Source organism: Pteropus alecto, unplaced genomic scaffold, assembly GCF_000325575.1.
Source record: "Pteropus alecto unplaced genomic scaffold, ASM32557v1 scaffold76, whole genome shotgun sequence".
In the NCBI taxonomy this organism is placed as follows: Eukaryota; Metazoa; Chordata; class Mammalia; order Chiroptera; family Pteropodidae; genus Pteropus; species Pteropus alecto.
In genome coordinates, this window is record NW_006443138.1 from 24822839 (window position 1) to 24844720 (window position 21882).

Genomic DNA, 21882 nt, shown 5'->3' on the forward strand with positions numbered 1-21882 from the left:
TGTTCTTTAATCTTGGTTGGATCTTGATCCATTTGATAATCCGATGAAAGAAATGGGTCCTTGTACTCGAAAGTGTCATGTATCACATAACAACACAGCATACCTTATCAATGTCAGAGCTGTCATAAAGTTGAAGTGCAATGTGTTACCCATGTGTCTGTCGTGACGCTTGTGTACACAAACCTGCTATGCGGCCAGTCATATAAAAGTATAGCACATACGATTATGTATAGTACATAATAGTTGATAATTATAATAGATAACTGTTATTGGTTTATGTATTTCTATACTATACCTTTTGTCATTATTTTAGAGTGTGCTCTTTCTACTTCTAAAAAAAAAAATGCCATAAAACAGTGTGACGAGTTATACCAGCAGCAACCTCATACATCTCATGTTTACCAAGTTTCTTGATTACATCATTTTCTTTTCTGGTGATTTAATCTTGTGTTGTTTTATAAATTCAGTGTAGCCTAAGTGTACAGTGTTTATAAAATCTATGGTAAGTAGTGTACAGTAATGTCCTAGGCCTTCGCAGTCACTCACCACTTTCTCACTGATTCACCCAGAGCAACTTCCAGTCCAGTAAGTTCCATTCATAATAAGTGCCTTATACGGGTTTACCATTTTTTATCTTCTGTACCGTATTTAACTGTGCCTTTTCTATGTTGGATATGTCTAGATGAATGAATACCATTGTGTTACAATTGCCCACAGTATTCAGCACAGTAACATGCTATATAAGCTTATAGCCTAGGAACAACAGGCTACAGCAGCATATAGCCCAGGTGTATAGTAGGCTATAGCATCCTAGGTTTGTATAAGCACACTCTATGATATTCACACAAAGACAAAATCACCTAACGATGTATTTCTCAGAATGTAACCTTATCCTTAAGCAGTATGACTATACACACATTTAAACCAATGATTATATTTAATTTCAAAGTGTTTCTTCATCTTCTGAAGCCCAGGTTCAGACTCATGGGAATCTATGGACCACAGGGCAAAGACTCCTGTTTAAACCATTAATTCATCCCCGATGGCTATGGTATCACACTCATCACTGATGCTCAGCACAGTATAGGCCTTGGATTTACTACATGCATCTTGGTTGAAAGAGTGAGTGAATGAGTGAATAAGTAAAAAGAAATACAACTTGGAGTTCATTCCCCGTGGACAGCACATTGGGGACATCCTCTTCCTCTCTCTTACAAAATACTTTATTAACATAAGCTGGGTAGTATGATTGGAAAGAATGTTACTTATATGTACCCAGTTGATGTTTAATATACCCAACAACATCATCAATAGGCATACTATCACCTTCCACATCTGGAACAAAAAGGACACTGCCTACCAGTACACAAATGAGAAGTTGGAATGTCATAGCCCAGAAGGACAGTCCTCATTTTTTGGTAGATATAAAATGAAAATCTACTGTTTTTTACCTGAGATGTATATGCAATGCTTATTTAGAACTTAAGCTACTTTTTCCTAATATAAAACTTTAAAATAATAATTGACACTTTGTATTTCTTTTCTGACTTTTGGGAGTAATGCTTAGTTATTTTCAATAATCTAGGGTTCAATTTTAGGGTGAACATTAGTTGGCTTTTCAATACACTTCACGTGTCTTATTTTATAGAAAGGAAGAGAAAGACCAAGAGGGAGAGACAGAAAGAAAACAGCCAACTTTCCTTCAGTTGCTCCAGCCAGTTTTGTTTGGACTATCATTCATTTAAGGATTGACAGGTATAAGCTCTTTGAGGGCAAGATTATGCCACATAGCTTTGTATCTGCCTCCTTTGCCTACTGCCAATCTAATTACATTACAAATGTAGGGATTTTAATTAAATTTATGTAATTTCTTATCCAGAAAGTCAGTAAGACAAATCTGCTTTTAATTTGGGGAGGGAAAAAAATTGTAGCAGAATGCTGATCCAAAATTTAAAAAAAAAAGATTGAATCATATCTTCGTGATTGCATTTAATGGTAAGAGTCTGTCCTGTGGTATTTGATATTTTTAAATCTCTTGCAAGGTGTGGCATAAATTGCATATTTTCATATAAAGAGTTTTTCTTCATTTTGGATCAAATACCTTGGTCTGTAAGAAGAATGAAGGTTCAATTACTTGGTACACACAACTTGTGGGGATCTATTTGTCTCAGTAACGCCTCATGGATACAAGTGACATAAAATTTGTATTATGCTTCCATCCAAGGAGCAGAAACATTCTCTTACTAGTATAGTTAAAGCCCATTAACAGAAAATCTATTCTGGGAATGTGGCGTGGCTAACCCCCAAAGACCAAATTTTTACTATCTCTTGAGTCACTTAGTTTACCTAAGCATAACATTTATTCTTTTAATGTGATGTTCAAAATATAGTTACTATATTTAACATGTGTCTGGAGTGAGGAGGAGTGAAGAAACCAATATTTCCTGAATATTCTTTATATGACAGGGACTTTGCAAAGATTATCTCAACCTAAGGAATTCCTTTTGCCCATTATACAGACCAAGAAACTGAGCTGCAGAGAAGTTAAGGGACTTGCCCAAGGTCATACAGCCAGTAAATGACAGAGTCAGGACTTAAATCCAGGATATCTTGTCCCCAAAGTTTAGGTCCTAGTTCCTTACTGCATTCTTAGCAGGGACCTGTGATAGGGGATGACTCTGAATCATCTCCATTATTGCAAATCATGCATTGAAGACCAGTTCTGCTTGGTAGGGTTAAAAGACAAAGACTCAAACTTCCTGTTCTCATAGTTTAGAGCAATCACTTGAGTCCAGTATGATCCAAAACTTGGCATTAGCTTCCACCTTCCCCCACTGGAGGTCAGGCCCAGGAAGTATGGTAACTCTCTCCAGTCTAGGAATAACCCAATAAAACAGAACAAGGAGCTTCTCTGACCCAGCAGAAACACGTAACCTGAACCTATCATGTAACTCTGGCCATGACACGCTGGGATAAGCAATGAGAGATGGATCAGAAGTCAAGATTCAGATTCTATTTCTGCCTCCGCCAAGACCTTGCAAGGTGATCTTGAGCAACATCCATGGCTTCAGTGTTTTTATCTTTGGAGTAGGGGTAACAATGTCTGCTTAGCATCCACCATTTTAAGTTGGTTTTTTAAACTTAAATTTTACCCTCCTGCTATACCCAAATGTACAAGGCGAGTCTCAAGAGGTCATGTCCCCAACAATCCCACATTCTCTCATCAATGTTCTTCAGTAGTTTCAGATATTGCAACACCTTTGCTATCCAGGATCAGAACTGAAAAACTTGAAAGACTCCAGGAAGATGTGGTGGCTTGTCTTCACATCAAGTAAACGGCCTGTGGCATTGCATTCCGACAGGTGACAACAGACATTCATGGGGCAGTAGTGGAGGAACTATGTTTACATGACACTTAATATCCTGGAAAGCATTTGTCGTATCATATGGGGATGCCCATGTCTTAGTAACCCAATGCCATGGACTTGGACCAGAGGTGAACTCAAGACGATCTTGGTTGGCATCACCTCTCCAGCCTGAACAAAATGGCTGATGGTTCCAGAGGATATCCCACCCTTTCCAATAGAAAAATGTGGTGTGCTACATGTTATCCAGCCAATAGGAGAGAAAGGGGGCCTTTAAGAAATTGTGTCTAATGTTGGAAGGAAAAATAAAGCAGCTTTTGAAGATCTTTTCATAGTCTTCGAACTAGAGAAATAAATTACCAGGGTCGAGGGTTACAGAGAGCAAGGCAGACAATCTGATTAAGCTCAGTACTCCTGTGATTTTAACAGCTATTAGTGAGCACCTCATGAGCCCACACTCCATGATGCCTTCAATATACACTATCTGAATTAAAGCTCATGACAATCTATCACCTCCTGGCATGAACCAGTGATACTACCTTGAGCCAATCATTAACATCTCTGGCCTGGCCCTCTTCTAATGCCAGGTAAAAATTATCAACACATATGTCAAAATCCCTAAGGATTTTGCCAAAAAATAGAATAGAGAGGAAGACAGTGAGCCATGTTGAGAGGGGTAAATTACTTTGATACAGAAATGGGAGGAGGAGAGCAGTGTAAATAAATGAGAGAATATCTACAGAGAAAGGGAAAGGCAAATTCAATAAGTAGCTTCAAAGCGTGAGCCTCAAAACAAGTGTCTTTCTTCCTCGGAATACTACTGTTTTGTGCCAGTTTAAGAAGCTAGACTGCCTCCCGTCTGTTTCAGAAAATAGACAGGATAACAGGAAACAGTTTCAGATTCCACAGTGATTATAGCTACTTAAGTTTGACTTACCAAATACTGTCTCAAACAGATGGTATGTAACATTTGATTAAGGGCTTATCCTGCAAGCCCATCACAAAACATTTCTTTCCCTCTTAATATAAAAAAGATGCAGAAAAGAAAGGACATAAACTTCCACCTTCGCTCATATTCCATGTATATCAGTTTTGCACGTTTGTGCCTTTCCTAAAATGAATCTGTGCTTATTATGCAATTCAAGACCAAACTGTATAATATTGCCAATGTAGAATCTTGGTGAAGAAGGATATTGAAGATTATCTCATCTAAGCCCCTTATTTTGTATAAGGAAATGGAGACTGAAAAAGGTTAGCTAATTTGCCCAAGGTCACATTGTGGCAAATCTGGGACCAAGTCTTCTAACTCCAGGTCTGCAGTAGCCTTTATGTGTGCATAATGTTCATTGCAGAGAAAACATACAAATCTGTCAGCACCATTATTACCAAATTAGCACCAATCTGTGATGAACAATTATCAGAACTTGAGGCTGATGGGTAATGCCATTCAAGTCCAGTTAATGAGCCAAAGCTTGGTTCTCCAAAACACTTAACATTAATCAACATTTGGCTTCAGTTTGTGACAAGTGTTTTCAAAACATCACAGACAATTACAATATTCTTAGCTTTGCCCAGTGTAAATAGAAAATCAAAGGAAGTCAGAATTTCATAAATGACAGTCTCCAAAATGGAAATAATGAGTCCCATGGAGAGCGTACCATGTGTTCATTTTCTAGCGGCCAAATATAATTTGGGAACTAACGAGGTCACTGAGAGATTACAAAGTATGAGCCTTCTTCGTGGTGAGGATAAAAAGGCCTCTCTTCAGAAGAGCAAAACAGAGCCAGCAAGCAGGATCAGCCCCACAGTGCAGTTACAGAGCATACACCGCAGGCTCCACACCCCACCTCCCATTCCCACACATACTACCTATCCCCATGGTCACTGGTAGTGTCAGAGGAGAGGGTTCCCCAGCATCAAGGGGGAAGAAGCAATGTACTGGGAGGACTTGGGAACTCAACACATGGTGGCGTGGTGCTGAGAAAGTAGCAGAGGAGAGGAAACCAGGGGATAGAAATGGTAGTTGGTAGGAGATTGATGCTTTATCTCTAAGCTCCAGGGTTCCATGAACAGCTCTTGTGAAATTTTGTTCTCCAAGTTTCCTGGGGCAAAGTTAATCTGTGACTTGTCTGTCTATCTATCTATCTATTTAAATTTAGAAGCGAAAATCTAACTGTGGTAAATGTTAGATTTTCTGAAAAAAAGAAGAATGCTTCATTCACTGGGATTAAGACAGCATTACACATCAGTTAGCCTTATATTATTAAAAAATGTGTTAATCAATTAAACAGTCATTGTTGATCACCCTATAGTAACTAGTATTTATTGGGAGGTCACCATGTGCCAGAAACAATACTAAATATTTTCCCTGCATTATCTCATTTACTCATCAATATGATGCTTTAAGATGATAACAATCATAATTACACTCAGAATTTATTCAACACATATTAAGCACTGTATAATATGCAGCAAATGATACAAGCAAAGTCCCTCCTCTCTCTTAGGTAACATATCAGTTAGCTATCACTGTATAACAAACCTTCCCAAAACTTACTGGTTTGAAACAATTAGCATTTATTATTGCTCATAAGTGTATAGGTTTCCTGAGTAGGTTTTCAGATCTTGGCTGGACTCACTCATGTATCTTTAACCAACTGGCAGATTGGCTGGTCCACAAGAGCCTCCACTGGGAATATTATGTCCTACTCCACAATGTCACTCATCCTCCAATAGCTCTCCTGGGCTTCTTCTTATGGCAAAGGCAGGGGTACTAAGAGAGAGTGGAAATGTGCCAGGCCTCTTAAGACTTATGCAGAGAACTAGCACAGTATTACTTCTGCCATATTCTACTGGCCAAAGAATGTAATAAAGCCAGTCCAGATTCAAGGGTGGGGAAATGGAGTCCACTTCATGATGGAAAGAGCTACAAAGTCACATTAGAAAGCACGTGGGTACAGGGAGGTCATTAATGCAATCTGTCTCCTACACATGTAATGGGAAACTAAAATAGCACTAAGGAATTCATGGAAATATTTCATTTGAGTCTCACGTAACCCTGTGAGACAAGTTCTGCTATCAATCTTTGTTCCTCAGTGAGGAAACTGAAGCCTAGAGAGGTTTAAAAATGTGCCTGAGATCTACAAATATATCACGATGGAGTCCAGATTCAAACTCAAGACCCCAATACCTGAGCACCAACCCACTATGTGATTCTTTCCAGCTTGAGCACTTCGAGAGAAAGAAAGTATAAAACATGGCCACTACCTACAAGGCACTTACAGTCCTATTGGGATGCATAACATAAAGTCATGTAACAATTCATGTCACTAAGCTATGCTCAGTCATTGCCCAACAGTGAATGAGGATAAAGATGGCCAAGACAAGACACAGAAGCTGCCATAAATAAGGGGAGACAAAACTGAGCTTTGAAGGGCGTGAACGGTGAACAGCAAAAGGAGAGAGTTTTCTGATAATGGCATCTCCCTAACCTCTATGAAAAGAGCTTTCTGCATCTTCTTTGCTTATGGAATAAATTTGTTTCTCTAGAATGGCATTTAGTAATGCTAACGTACGGCTTTATTGGTTAACATTTTATTCAGCTGCAAGCAACAGAAAATCTGACTAGCAGTGATTTTTACTCAGATCGAGATTTTTTTCCTGTCCAAGGCATACGGAGAAAGTAGTCCAGACGATATCATCCAGGAACCAGGATTTTTCTGTCTTTCTCCTCTTCTATCCTACAAGGGAAGCTGGGAAAGCTGATATTTCAGTTTTCTAGCTTCATAATATGAGAAAAAATAAGACAGAATGGGGCTGTAACTGGCTTTGTCTACCCCAACACAACGTTGACCTCAACCATGGTTTCCCAGTGCTTTTCCCCAATGCATCAGCAAACCAAAGTCATCACTCCAAGGGCGCTTCAATCAGTTGTTCTCCTGGTTCCCTTTTTCCCTAATGCCCTTCTCCCTTCATGGACTGTAGAAATTCTTCCCTGACTCTTCTCCAATCCCCAATAACAAACAGGAATGCTGCCTCCTGTCAGGCTCTTCTGGTCCTTTCTCTGTTGAGCACTCAGCACTTTCTACCTTGGATTGCCTCTCTTGTAGAATGCAAATGTCCACATCTTAATTTTTGTTCCATCTACAGCACCTCACACAGCTCACAGCACATGCAGACATCATGAAGGAAAGGGATTGTGCTCCATGACTCAGTATAAATGGAGGATGGGGGAAGAAAGGCAATGCAAATAATTTCAGAATTGTCAGGGGCAGATGACTGGCACATTGAAGGTGCCATTAGTGGGTACCAAGACACTGCTGAGCTCTGTTTCAGACTTGTTTAGTGTGAGCTGATCATTGAACCGGCAAACAGAAATTAAAAGCATGTATCTGGTTTCAGGAAAAAAGTCAAGATTTAAGTTGTAGGTTTGAAACTATTACCAAAAAAAAAAAAAAGAAGAAGGAGAAGAAGAAGATTTATAGTGAAAAGGACAGGAGTAAGCTTCAGAGAACAAACCTATGTCAAAAGCAGTGCTAGGCAATGACACGGATCTGATATCATTGAGATTTTGTCAGACAGAGAGCATTGACTGTATGTTCACCCAAGTGGTCATTCACCCTCATGAAGAACAATGGAGGCCAGACTGCAGATCTGATATCATTGAGATTTTGTCAGAGAGCATTGACTGTATGTTCACCCAAGTGCTCATTCACCCTCATGAAGAACAATGGAGGCCAGACTTTGCAAGTGTTTTGAGTCCCAACTCTAAATTTCAGGCTATCGATGGATGCAGACAATAGATGTGTACTGCTGTGAAGCAGTAAACAAATGTATTGATCTGATTTCCTTACATGGCAAATTACTGAATCCCAAATGAAACTGGCTTAAATAAAGAGAATGTATTGGCTCATGAAAGAGCAGGAGTGGTTTTTGCTTCAGGTATGGCTGTATTTGGGGCCCAAATAATATCCTTAGGACCGTCTCTCTCTCTCTCTCTACCCATGTCTCATCTCTCTTCATTTACAATTTTCTCTTAATTTGGACACTTTGTCTCTTACTGCAAATGGCTTTCCCCATGCATCCAGGAAAGATGACAGAAAGCAATTCTACTTTACATCATCTTTACAGCTAAAAGACAGCTCCCCTCCCTTTCTAAGCACCTAAATAACAAATCTCAAGGAAGAATCCGATTGATCTTTCTAGGTTTCCTGCCCTATCCCCAAGCGAAGGGAAGGAAATATGATTGGCTAGGCTTAGGTCACATGCTCACTTCTCTGGGAAGCCAGGAGTTGCCATTAAAAAGTTGTTCTGTTGGCAGAAGAAGAAGAGAAGGGGTTCTAGACAGACGGCAAAATTTTCTCTTATAAGACCTGGTGCAACTAGGCTTTAACCATTTGGGCCCTGCTTCCTTGTGAGTAGATTCAGACACCTGAAGCTTGATAATTCAACAGTGAAGACCTACTTGACTCACTGCCCATTTGTCTGTTTAGCTAATAAACAACCTCTTTACCTCCCTCTGGGCTTGCAAACATATCCGAGAAAGAGAAAATAAACAGAGCCTTCGACAGTCAGTCTCAAGGCTATTTCTAATAACTAGATTCAGCCCTAGTTGCTTTATAATTATATCCATTTTGGATTCTGTTTGACTCCTTCTCATGCCTTCCTGAGCTATATCTTGGATGCGTACTGTGTATGCTCTTTCCTTTGAGCCTGGAATATCACTTTATTCTTTCCTGGTATAATCCCCTTACCAAGTTCCCATGACTGAGTCTCTACTCTTTCATTGAATAACTACCTGTACTAAAGATACCTGCAACTGGAAACTGAACTCTGCTCACTTGCCAAGCCTTATTTCTGTTGTCCTTGTTGGACCTCCCCTGTGCTATCTCTGGAGACTGGTTCAGACTCCGAGTCTCACCCTCCCACTAGCCAATCCCCAATTACAATAGCTACTAACATCCCTAATAAAAAAACTTTTTGTCTCTAAATATACAGGATAATCAGGCCACATGAAACAGCATTCTTGGAAGCACCCAAACTGTGTTTATTGCGTTGTAAACATTTGATCTTCCCTACAGAACCATGCGGATGTGGGAAGAATGCCCAACTCACTTCCTTCTTTATTACACTTTGTCACCAGAGCCTTTAAAGAGCTTGTACGGCTAGGTTTCAAGATATTGAATCCCTCCTAAACCAGATCCTGCCCTGTTGGCCTGAGTTGAGACCTTGTTATGGGAAAGCTACCACTTAATTCCTCGCCATTTCTCCCATATCTCTTTCTGGCTCTAATATGTAACAATCCATTTTCTCTTCCTTCTGGAAAAGAGCAGAGAACGCATGCCTATTGATGCACATAAATAGATTGTTTCAAGTGTGCTCCATTAATTTGCCAAACATGCCCAGACATGAGCTTCAGCAGAAGAATAGGCCTGGGTTCAGGCTGAAATCTCTGTGACAAGAAGAGACTTATTGCTGGAAAACTGTTTCCCAGTCTGGGCCTACACTACCAAAGCATTCTTGGTATATAGATTGGATACTCGTCACACACCACTTCACAACTTCTCAGCCCCATCGCCCACTGCAGCCACTGCTGTGGCAGTGAGTTCCATATAGTCTTTGTCCAGGTTCCCATGGGTGCAATCTGACAGTGTTTTACCTGGGTCCCCAACACATATCTCTTGTGCCCTGCCCCAGGTCTTTTCTTCTGCAAGACGTAGTATTCCTAGGGGAAACTGTTTGGCACTAACACATTACAACCCAGAAGCAAGAGGGTAGTTAACGCCATGGAACTATCTAGATGATAGAAGCTAATGAATATGTAATTTCCTTTTTTGTCTTTCAGGCAGGCATTTTTGAGGCACAATTCATAAGGCTTCTGAGAAGGTTCCAGTGAGATAGAATTGAAGTCACCAAACCAATAACTCATCCTTGTATTGGTTTTTCTTCTCATCTATCTCATACCCCTTGTTCTCCACTCCTCCCTTCTGGGATTACTTTTCAAATAAAATATCTTAAGTTCTGCTTTAGGGAAACCCAACTTAAGACCCAAGTCATGGCTTCTTGCTAATTGTCCAAGAGAAAGAATAAAGTTTGCCACCAAAGACCTAATTTCAAATACTGTCTAACTGTTTGACCATAGTCAAATTACTTAGCCACTCTGAAACCCTATTTTCTCATCTTTAAAATGAGGATGACATGATCAAGCCCATTGAGCTTGTCTGAATATTAAACCAGATAATCTGTGAGAGGAGCCAATTAGGACACCAGACACAGGGTAGCACACAATCAATATTCACTCTCCTCTTCTCTTTATTTTCACCTGTTGCTCCTCATGGTCACTTTTTTTTTTTTTTAATTATACAGTCGTAGGATAGAAATGAAAATAAACATAATAGAGATATAGTTGTCTGTACAGAAAAACAAACAAACCATACTTCAGATGTATATATTTAATGGCACATAGATGGGTACATATGTAAAATTTATTAAGTTGAACACTTAAAATTCATGTATTTTATGTAAGGTTTATTGTAATTTTTTTAAAAATTTGAAGCACCAGAAAACTTATGGGTGTATTAAATACTCTCTGAAAGAATGGAATACACCACTGTTCTAGAACATAAATTTAAAACAAAGATACAATAAGATGAACTAGATTCTTCTGTCAGAGAAGGAACTCCTCCGTTTAACAAATTTTAAATAAAAATGGTCTTATTGACTGTACATATTATATTAATGTATTATATGTTATTATATAATTTAATATTTCTATAATATATTTCTATAATGTATCTATAATATATTACACAAATTATATATAATAATAAATTATATACATATAAACAAGTGGTAACTTTATTAACTACCTTGTTTCTAATAAAGGACTTTGAATCTAAACTAATGAAAAGACAATAAATCACTGGGATTAAACCAAGATGACAGTGTAGCTCCTCGTGCCATTATTCAATTATAACCGTATCTCAGCCAGCAGTAGATACTCAGCATCTAAAAGGCAAAAATTACATTCTTGGAACACAGTTCAAATATCAGTGAAATTACACATAAGCATAGAGGCAACTCACTAAATGCTAGAGAGACAGAATCACAGTAAAACAGTCTAGGAGGGTAAAAGCCAGAGCAGCAGTTGAGGGGCATGAGGCAGTCCATCCAGGGCCAGGTCTTCCAGGTCACTGATCTATACAGTCAAGAACCCCCCACAAAGGCTTCCAAAGACTCAACAATGTGTCACCCATTTTAGGGAGCCTACCACAAAGGGGCACCAACATGCCAGCAGTTTTAGCCCAAGATATAGCATCCGCAGTTGTGAGAGAACCACAGACATGCGTGGGCACTTAAGAGGCACCGGTCCCTTCCCTCCACCTGAGAGACCAGAAGCCAGGAAAAGGCAGAGGGAGGAAAGAAGCTATGAATCAGAATAAGATGCAAACTAAATGGACCCAGCTTTTAAAAACTGCAAATCTCTACAATCTTCCTTAGATGTTGTTGAGGGATAGGAAAGGAGATTAGACAAAGCACTATTAAAAGCACTGATTGGAAAAAAAAAATCCATTACATATTTGTGCCTCCAAATGTTGAGATCTCTCAATTAGCCGCTTACTAAGCTATCAGTAATGACAGAGAAAGGTGTGTGTGTGCGTGTGTGTGTGTGTGTGTGTGTGTGTGAGAGAGAGAGATAGAGAGAGAGAGAGAGAGAGAGAGAGTATATATTACATATAACAGATATTATTCAAATAATTTTTGAGCAGGATAAAAATAGTTACATTACTAGAGAATTTCTACTATGCCCCATATTGAACCAGATGTTTTACTCATAAATCCATTTTCATCCTCACAAGAAATATCACCTTATCCCCATTTCTCAGATAAGGAAACTGAGACTTTATAAAATTTAAGTAACACCCTGAGATCATACAGTTTGGAAGTGACTAGTAAGTGGCTCTCTGCCTGGAGTCATTAAATTAACCTAGCCCGACTTTCTACCATCTCATTTTATAAATGTTTAAACTTAGTTCCAGAGGAATTAAAGAACTTGACCAAAGCTGTTATTCTTTAGCAACAGAGAAAAGATTTCTAACATAAAAAGATCTTCTGGTGTTTACTAAAGAGCTTATAATAAGGCTATTTTAAAAAAGAAAAAATACAAATGTTCCCATTGAAGTGTTATATACACTTTTGTTTTAAACAGCAATTGTCACGATCTTAAGACATCACAATACAAGGCAGGTGGCTTGCTCTGGTTGTACTTGTTGAGAGTAAGGAATAGAGGGACCTTGTAGAATTCTAACCTACCCATGAAATTCGGTCATTTTTATCCTTTCTGCTGCCAGCGCTATAATATTGTGTGCATTCCAAGCACCTAGCACCGTACCAGGCACATAGTAGGTGCTCAATAAATGTTTGCAACGAATATTCACTATAAACATAATCAGTGTACCCCGAACAAAATATAAACCAATATTCCCTGGGCAAAAGAAATAAGTTCTTTTCTCTCTAATATGGTATAAATAATATTAGTAAACAAATTCACTTTGGTTTTTTTCCAATTCATATCAGTCCAACTTTCATTTGCATCTGTAATATAGATGCATACAAATGAACTTATCCGTCATCTCTTCTGAACTATCATGACATCATGGCCTGTCACCAGACACCAAGGCCAGATCTTCTGTTAATCTCTCTCCATTTGTGTACTACTTGTTACTTTGTAATATGTATGTATGTATATATACATATACATATATATATATATATATTTAAGTAACTATCCTGTATATATACCCTATATACATATATAGTTATAATATAATTCATATTTTAGGAGTTGACTCAACTTTGTTTACCCCTTCCCCTTGATGCAGGAAGGGCAAAACTCTGTTCACTTCTTTTTTGCTGATGACTGGTGCTGAAAGTCCTGTGCGGAAACTTACAAAATGAAGTGGGAGTTTTCTTCCCCTCCTGTTAAATTCTAACTCGCCTCCCCTCACTCACATGGCCAGCCTAGCTGTCTGCCCCAGGCAGCCTCTGCCAGTCAGGCCAGGCTTGATCTTGTTCTCTGAATGTCTGAAACAGGGAGGCCTAAAAGGAAATACTGCTCTCAATTCAAAATTACTTCGTCTTCATGCGGGAAAAATTTTTCAGAGAAAGGTAAACACAGCCAATCTGAGAAATCTTAGTTGATTATTTACTATTATTTAACCTTTGAAAGATTCCATTGCAAAAGAGAGGGCAGGTATTTATATAGCTCACGTCCCAGGGAACCTTTTTTTCTCTGCATAACTAGCAAGCTAAACTAGTTAGCTTGGGCTTATATGTAAAGAGGCTAATTCTATGACTCCTTCCATTTCCCAGAATGTCTCACAGTGGACATGCAAAGCAGTTGACTTGCTAACAAAGCTGAAGGAGTTTGGTTCTACATAATTCCTGAATTATTGATGGAGCTTTGCAACTGAGCTTTACCTGTGTTCATGACTAACCTTAGCTAATCTTTACAGCATATAAGGAGTAAAGTATTCTTAAACACTGTAAAAGGAAACATTCTTAAAGCAGAAGATCAAAAGTCATATGTGAGTTTTACTGTTTTGAAATATGGTTCTGGAGTTTTGGAGCATCATTTCATGAGACTTGAGTTTTTAAACCAAATCTTTGTTCAGAGAGATATGAAATGTCCTGCTTCAGAAATATTATTATCCACCCTGAACACACCCGATTTCGTCTGATCTTGGAAGCTAAGCAGGGTCGGGCCTGGTTAGTACTTGGATGGGAGACCACCTAGGAATACCAGGTACTGTAGGCATAAAAAATAAAACAAACAAACAAATAAATAATATAATATCTCCTGAGACATTTTTGAAAAAAAATAGAAATATTATTATCATTATTAATTACCTGAAGCAAGTACTCAAACTACCTAAATGCTATTTGCAAAATAGTCAGGCAATAAAGCTGTGTAGCTAAGGGATGTCATTTCAAAGGGTATAGGGCACACCATCCATTCTTCTTGGGGTCCTTAAAAAGAATAGTGAATTAAAAAAAAAAGTGGTTTATGTTACATAAAAGACAAAGGAAAAGATGACCCATAGTAAACAGACTTAACATCAAAAATAACAGTGCACTTTTCTTATGGCTATATCAATTAGGAATAGCAAGTGGATGCAAACTATTATTGGCTAAAAGCAAAGCAGTGGTTTATTCTCATACATACATTCGGAAGGTTTGTAGTCATTGTGTATCCGTCTTCTGTCTCTTTTCTGCCATCCTTAACCTCATGAGCTAAGATGATTGCTGAAATCCCAGCTACTCCATTCATGTCCCAGGAAGGAAGAGAAAGGGGAAAAGGGGCAAAAGGAGTGTCCTGCCTAGTTTCCCAAAATCTCTATCTATATGGTTGCTAGATTTGGCAAATAGAAATAATAACATGTTACAGGGGACATACTTATATTAAAAAATTATTTGTTGTTTATCTGAAATTCAAAATTAACTGGGCAAACCATATTTTATCCAGCAACACTGCCCACCCAACAACATCGCCTTAGATCTCACTGGCCACCCCTACTGTAAGGAAGGCTGGGAAAGGAAGTCTTTAGCCAGGCACATTGCCACACTGGAGTTGTTGCTCTAGGGAAAAAAATAGAGACTGAATATTGGGTAAGGAGCCAACAGTCTGAGGGAGTGAGTGTGAGTCTGGGAAAAGGACAGGGCCTCATCTGTACCCCAAACCCTCCTTGAAGCTTTTCTTGACTGCATCAGCCCCTTGTGGTCACTGTGGCCTCTGAAAGCTTATGGCCTTTTTGGTCTCTGTGCTGGATACAAAGAAAAGATACTGATTTTTTTTTTTTGTAAGTACTCAATAAATACTAGTTTTTACTATTTTTAAATTTCTCCAAATATATATAAGATAATGGAACTCAAGTTTGTATTGAGAAGAACAAAAATATGTGCAGATACCTTGCCCTGCTTTCTTATCATGGAGTCCTATAAAATTTCTTTGCTATCCTTTATATAGAGTTAGATATTTTACACATCTCTAGATTCCCAATGACTGGAGAACAGTTTCTTAAATTCTCAAAGAACTTCCGTGATTTTCTTGGTGATTTTTTTAGCATTTTTTAATTTTACAATTAGTTTCAAGTATACGGTTCATTGGTTAGACATTTATATAGTTTATGAAATGATCCCCCCAGTTCCTGTATCACCCCTCTGGCTCTACACATAGCCATTACATTACTGCTGACTGCATTCCCTCTGCCATGCTCCCCATCCCTGTGATCATTTTTCAACTACTAATTTGTACTTCTTTAACCTTTCACCCCATTCTCCCAGCACCTCAACCTCTCTGGCCATCACTACGTTGTCCTCTGTATTTGTCTGTTTTCAATCAGTTTGTTCTTTTTGTTCCTTAGATTCCTCATTTAAGTGAAATCATATAGTATTTATCTTTCTCTGACTTTTTTCGCTCAGCATAATACCCTCTGGGTCCATCCATGTCATTGCAAATAGTAAATTTCATTTTTTATGGTTGAGTAATATTCCATTGTATATATGAACCATAACTTCTTTATCCAGTCATCTGTTAGAAGGGCACTTAGGTTGCTTCCATATCTTGGCTATTGTGAATAGCACTGCCATGAACATAGAGGTGCATAAATCCCTACAAATTAGTGTTTTGGTTTTCTTTAGATAAATACCCCAGAAGAGCAATTGCTGGGTCAAAAGGTGGATCCGTTTTTAATTTTTTGAGGAATCTCCAAAGTGTTTTCCATAGTGGCTACACTAATTTGCAATCCTACCAACAAGTGTACGAGTGTTTACTTTTCTCCATATATTTGACAACACTCGTTTTTTGTTTTATTGATGATAGCCATTCTGACAGGTGTGAAGTGATATTTCATTGTGGTTTTAATTTGTATTTCTCTGATTATTAGTGATATTAAGTATCTTTTCATATATTTATTGGCCATCTGTATTTCTTCTTTTGAGAAATATCTATTCAGGTCTTCTGCCCATTTTTTAATTGGATTGTTTATTTTTTTGGTGTTGAGTCATATGAGTTCTTTATAAATGTTAGATATTATCCCCTTATCAGATATACCATAAGCGAATATCTTCTCCTATTCAGTAGGTTGTCTTTTCATTTTGTTGATGGTTTCCTTTGTTGTACGAAAACTTTTTAGTTTGATGTAATCCCATTTGTTTATTTTTCTTTTGTTTCCCTTGTCCGTGGAGATATATCTAAAATTACTAGTAGCAATATCAGAAGGAAGGATACTGATTTTTAATAAACATACAAAAATTGATCTACTCAGAAGCTACTATCTTTTCCAAAGGGGTCAAACACTAACAGTAGTGCAGCCCCTTCATAATAGTTTTGGAATTTAGACCCTGATGAAGCAGAAGTCTTCTCTTATGAGGGATCCAGGAGGCTGCAGTGGCCTGCGGGATCACAGACACTTTGGAAATTTGTTGTCCCTAAGTGGAAATGTTCAACAAATTCCATTCTGCAACAACGTTAACCCATTTTTTCCCCAAAGCTTCCTCTCACCATTGTAAGAACACAAAATCATTTTCTAGAATGTCAATAGCTCCAGCCAATGGAGATAGGATTGAGGAAGCTGCTGGTTTAGGAAACTGGCCCTGGGAAGCTTGATATCCTCTCACAACTCAGTACTATCTGTAGCCTGATCAATCTCATTAAAGCATGGTTATACACAGTGTTGCATCCTAAAATAAAGATAGGGAACAATGGGAGAAAACAGACCCAGATTAAAATTCCCTCCATATATCCCTAGAAAAATTCTAATTTGGGGCTTCCTTTTGCCTGATAGTGATTGCTTATTACCTACCACTCCCCGCTATAAACCACGTTTCCATGCTTTTCTGTGGCTCTTGCCTGGATGAACTTAGGATGTTTTATAAGGATTAGTCTCTACTTCTAAATGACACTTAAGTACACCCAACATATCTGCAGGTTCCTTTCCTGGGTTAACTGTGTGGTCAGCAAGCTTTCAAAGTAGGAATAAAATTAATTTTCTAAGATTGAATCTCCATTTCCATGGTTCAGCACCTTTCCTGGATGGTTGCTGGGCAAACATTTCCATACAAGTGCCAATGGCAGTAACCACATTTCACTCATTCAGCCTGGGGTTTAGCCACATTCAATTTGGAGTTTGTCATATGTTCTCTCGCTATTTATACTGCTTTGGATCAGCTACATGATACTTAATAAAATTTGCCTCTAAGCTGTCCTGCAAGAAAAATGACCTATTGGGGAGAATGCTGTTCCAACTCTAAAACCTCTGACGATTGCCTAACAGTCCTCTGAAAAGGTTGCAGGATGGCAGTGTGTGAGAGTCCGTGCCACTTCCTGGCATTGAACCGCACCAAGTGCTTTAGTGTAAATAGAATTATATCCCCTGCTTTCAGGGGGCCTTTCCAGGCAACCTCTCCCACGTGGCAGCACTGTAGATGGCATGAGAGATGCGGAAATTTGGCCTCTGCTCAAGGTCAGAACACGGAGTCTTCATCAGTGATGATTTTACCAACCTTTTGGTTATTTCAGAAAGCAAGAAGAGAACGTAATAGAAGCAAGAATGGATCTATGCGATGGAAATAATGAGCCATTTATAACCCAAAATAAGACTGCCAGGAAAAACAAACACCCAAAAAAAAAAGTACATTTTATCAGAGGCTGGCGCTGCCCAAGGCTAGTGGGGTACAAGGTACTGAGTGTTCAGCTTCCCGGGCCAAGAGCTACAGTGTCATGCCCCCTGCGCCGCTTCTCCCTGTCAGCCTGGTCAGCAGCTTTAACCACCTGGTGGAGAAGAGCTTCAGTGTTTTCTAAGTGTGTGCTGGGTGGATGTTTCATATTTTTGATAAAGACACGGAGTCATGTTGCAACACTTAACAAGTGCTTCTGCGTAAGAGTTGTGCAATTCGGAGCTCCGTGCATCAGCGGGGCCCCACTATCACGCTGCTTATGTAATGTGTGAGCAGCCCCTCCAGATTGCTCCTCACTGCCTTTGGAAGTATTTTCAGGCTCTGAACTTGGCCTTGGTTTCCGGCAGTTCTTTGCCCCAAAGGTGTGTGGACTGGCTCAGCTGTCAGCACTTGCTGGTGAGGTGGAGAAAACTGCCATGGGCTGATCTCCCTCTGGCACCAGCACAAAGGAAGCTGGGTCTCATCCCTAGACTGCCTTGGCCCACCCTGAAGCACCCTGTAGGGAGGGAGGGAGAATGAGGACTTTTAATCTAAGGAAGTCTAGGCCAGAAGACTGAACTGGGGCTGCTACAATAGGTGACAAAAATGAAACAGATTGCCACAAAGCAAGACATCCCGGTTACATCAGGAGCACTATTAAATGGTTTGCTCACAGCTCCTTTGTCTGTTGACTGGAGATGTAGTGCCGTGTGCTCCTCCCCCAGCTTACCTGGAGCTAAGTTATAAAGTAGGTCGAGTGTTTGGTGCCCTCTCACCTCCAATCACTGTACTCATACTGCCTCCCCGCTTGGCTTCTGTTTACATCCAGGCTTCCATTCACTCAACAAAAATTTTGAGCACCTGCTCTGTGCCGGGTGCTGTGCCAAGCACTGGGCACCAGGCAGAGCTTTCACAACAGCCAGTGGCCCCCTGTGGCACACTGGGCCTCCTCTCCCTTGTCATTCTCAGCACCACCACGTCCCAAAATTATCCCTCCCTCCATTCACCTCCCATGACTCTTCCTCTCCTCCCTTTCGGGATGGAACTGTTTCTTTGTAGTTCTTATCATAACAATCAAACAAGTTATTCTTATTAAAGTGTTGCTTTTGGTAATCACTGATTCCTTTCCATAGTTTCTGCACATTAAAAAGTGATAGTTTGAAGAAACGATGCCTCCGTGAAAGGAACAAGGGACTAATTGGGAAATTTGAAACAGGAGGACACAGGGGAATAATATATTGTCTCTTTCCAGTTAAACCAGGAAGACAGGTTGCCTCTTTCACCTCTTATTATTGGTGAGTTGTATTGAGAAAACATATTCTGGAGCTGAACAACTGGATTCAAATCCCAGTTCTGAAAGTTATAATTTAGGAAAGTTATTTGATCTTTGTTCGTTAATTTCCTCATAAAAAGAGGGATGGTGGAAAAAGCTAAGTACATCTCACAAGTTGACTTGGGGATTACATGAATTAGTATGTATGAAATTTTAACAGAACTGGCATGCATAGTAAGCACTTTATTAACTTTGACTTTTCATGAAGCCCACTCTATCCTTTCTACTCTGCTGTCAGATTCTTATGTGAGCCTTTGTACCCCAAAGAGAGCATTTGTTATTTGGGGCTGTGGTTTCCTAATCTGCAAAATAGAAAGTTGTGCCTGGATGAAGATGTAGGGCACAGGATAGTCAGGTGACCAGGTATTCCTCTATACTCATTTCAGTTCTCTGCATCTCAGAGATTGGATTTAATCTGCATTTCTCAAACTCAGATTATTCAAATAACATGTGAGAGTCATTACCACATGCCTGAACCACATCTTTATTACCTGGCTACTTACCTGATATTTTCCAGTCGATAATTTTTAAATCAACTCTCTTTCATTGGTAAGTTTGCAGTAAAATAAATTCCATATATTTAAGGGTTTTATACTGTAGTTATAAAATTTTCTAACACATGTGAAAAAAAATACTTAATGAAATCTAAAAACATTTGTATAACACCCAAATACGGCATCTTGCATGCCATCTATGATATGCACATACCATTTTAGGAAACTCTGGATTAAATGTTCACTATGGATCCAGGCAGCTCTAAAGTCCTCTTAACTATGAGTGTGTTTCTTTATATCATATGCCTCTTTGAGGGCACAGACTATGGCTTATACTCCTTTAGGCACCTAGCACCTAGAAGACTGTTTGGTAAATGTTTAATTTTAAATTATAAATATGTGTGTGTGTGTGTGTGTGTGTGTGTGTGTGTCTGTCACCTACCAACCAGCAGGCTAACAAAAATGCTCATTTCTTTTTCTCCACATCAGGATCACTATGTTCCTTGGGTGGTTGTTCACTAAATGAAGCGAAGTGTGTGGAGTCCCAGGCTGTGAGTGGGCACTCAGGAAATGTTAGCTTTCCTCTCTGCCTTCCTTCATCCTGTACAGTTTTCTAGTGTGGCTGCTTGTCCATGTGAAGAATGAGCCCACTTCCTAAGGAGTTTACAGCACTGGCTACTGTTGAGCTAGAATAATTGTTATCTGCAACATCTGCTCTAGAAGAATTTATTCCCAGTCCAATCTAAAAATGTCTGATTTAAGAAAAAATTGAAAATAAGAAGTACAAATTGATAGTTATAAAATAGTCTCAGGAATGTGAAGTACGGCATAGGGAATATAGTCAATAATATTGCAATAACCATGCATAGTACCAGGTGGGTACTAGACCAATGAGAGGATCACTTTATAAATTATATAAATGTCTAACCACTATGCTGTGCAAGAGAAACTAATGTAAAATAAGATCGAATGTCAATTCTAATTGAAAAATAAAAATTAAAAAAAAAGAGATGTAAAATGTCAAAAAAAAAAAGGAAAAAATGCATTTCTAAATGCTATTATTGAAGAGGTCTCAAGAAACTGTCTGGTGAGTTACTGAAAATTCATCAGCGAAAACTGAATGTGCACCCACAGCACCACAGCGCAGTTCTGCGTTCGGAGCTTGAGCAATTTCTCAATCAACCAACGTTTACTAAGCACCTTCTTTTTTTTCTTTAATTTCAATTTTTTTTCAAAAATTTTCAGATTTACAGAAAATTTTCAAGTATACAGAAAGTATAGTGCAATGAAATATCATATATCCTTTTCCTGTATTCAACAATTGTTATTTTGCTGTGTCTCCCTAGGCACTTTTCTTTTGAAATAAATGGCATCACACTTAACCCCTTACTACTATAGCATGTCTCTCTTAAAACATAAGGACATTTCCTACGTGATCATAATACAATTATCACATCCAAGGAATTTCAGAATTGTCTAATGTATAGTACATATTCAAACTTGAGTCTTAATTTCCCCCGAAATGTTCTTTAAAGTTTTTCTTCTTTTTTTTAAATCCAAGGTCCAAACCCATGGCATTTGGTCATCATTTATCTGTAGCTTCTTTAGTAAGCACCATCTTGCGCCCCTTCTGCAACAATAACCTTGGGAGATACAAATCTGAATAAAACTATCAGACTGTGAAGAGGCTAGTGGACTGTCAGTGCCTGAGAAGCAAGGAATATGTCTTATTCATGTTGGTACTCCCTACAGCTTAGCAAAGCATGCACAGGGAGTAGCTATGCATTAAATATTTGTCCTATAAAGGAATAAATGAATGAATAAAGACAGCAGTCTAGCACTTAAAGAGCTTATAGTCTGTTTCAGAAGAGAGAAGGCATAGACAAATGAAGCATTAATTAACAATGAACCTAACATTACAAGAGATAACACAGGCTATTAAAGGTTAAATGAAGGATGTCTGCAGTATACCCTC

General features: G+C 38.8%; 1 protein-coding gene and 1 pseudogene across 1 annotated transcript in view; both read left to right on the forward strand.

Moving 5' to 3' along the window:
* Nucleotides 1-21882, forward strand: part of LOC102882106 — a 66389-nt gene that overhangs the window by 31935 nt on the left and 12572 nt on the right. The gene's annotated exons all lie outside the window — the stretch shown is intronic.
* LOC112472427 lies at nt 14064-14181 on the forward strand (annotated as a pseudogene).